Here is a 1417-nt window from a genome sequence, read left to right on the forward strand (position 1 = left end):
CATAAAAGGTATTTTTAAAAGCCTGTCTTGAATTTAAGTTGGAAAACATCAACCAAAACCTGATTTTTTTTTACCCTAAAAATATGGAGAAACTGGGAGTCTTTGTTTTTACAAAAAGTTTATTTTGAGACTTTGAATTGAGACTATTAAATTCTAAAATAGATAACATTTGTTAGTTAAGTCCTTGGTTATTTGGATTTCCCCAGTTTGGAATGGGGCTGGGTTGACATTTAATCATTGCACTATTCTTAGGGGAAAATGGCCATAATAAGCAATTTAATCATAAATAGAATCGTGTGAAGGAACTGTTGTCCTATTTCAATACAGTGTAATAAAGTTAACTGCTTTGGACTGTTCTTTGATGTACCAATTTAAATATTATTCTCATTTAAGTTAGGAGACATTTATTAGGGAGCATTTAATTTCTTTTTACGTTGATGTATTCTTGAAATTTGTACTCATTTAAAGACATTCTCTAATTTAAATTTTACTAATTGAAGCAGGCCTTTACTCTTGCCCACCCTTAGTCTCTCTAAATTAATAAGATCACATTATGTTAAATGCAGAGCTTCATCACAAAATCAAGGCTATTAAAACTTAGCAGAATCATTACGGTGTTTATAATGAAGTAGGAATAAATGTTGTAAACAGTTTGGGTTTATTTAATGAATAAAGAATGACGTTTTCATTCATACGATTGCAATGCTCCTTTTATTCTGTAATAGGAAATAATCTTTGGTGTCTTCAACAACAGTGCTATGCTAGACACAGGGAGTTGTTTTACAATACATCTTGACCTTTTGTGGTCCAGCTCAGGGAGCAAGACCATTAAGTGTGAAACTGTTAGAGTTTAGCACAAAATCAGGGGCTGAATTGTGATGACAACAACAAGTGGACCACAAGCCGGACAGAGTAAAGCCTAAGTGGGCAATGAGCATGACCCCTGTTAAGTTTCTCATTTACTCAGTGTTACCAGAGCAGGTTCACGTTCTCACTGATAACACTGGTGGTGGTAGCTCCATCTTAGAGATGAAAAGATCACTCTACTCAAAGCTACAGCTCAGTGAAACGCCTTTCTGAGACTAAATTTTTAAGAAACTTGGAGATTGTGATGCTAATCCAAATATAAATTTAAAGGTAGCAACAGCTGAAGTGGATTGATGTAAAAAAAAAAAAAAACGTGAAAGGAAAAATGGAATAGTCTCTCACCTGTTCTCCATCATGAGAGAGACTCACTTCCAACTCTCTTTAGAAGTGCTCTAAACTTTCCTTTGTTCTTAAACAAAATTTCTCTTTGTTACATTAAAAAAAAAGAAAAGAAAAACATGCGAAACTTACTAAATGTAGAATATAAATGTCTTAACACAATAACTAAGAAGATGCCATGAAGGCTATGTTAACCAGTTTGATGAAAATA

General features: G+C 33.3%; 1 protein-coding gene across 1 annotated transcript in view; it reads left to right on the plus strand.

Annotated features, from left to right (window-relative positions):
* The window catches only part of SPRED2 (sprouty related EVH1 domain containing 2), a 132278-nt gene that overhangs the window by 99910 nt on the left and 30951 nt on the right, over positions 1 to 1417 (plus strand). The gene's annotated exons all lie outside the window — the stretch shown is intronic.

Source organism: Otolemur garnettii, unplaced genomic scaffold, assembly GCF_000181295.1.
Source record: "Otolemur garnettii isolate 467f Iridium unplaced genomic scaffold, OtoGar3 scaffold00068, whole genome shotgun sequence".
In the NCBI taxonomy this organism is placed as follows: Eukaryota; Metazoa; Chordata; class Mammalia; order Primates; family Galagidae; genus Otolemur; species Otolemur garnettii.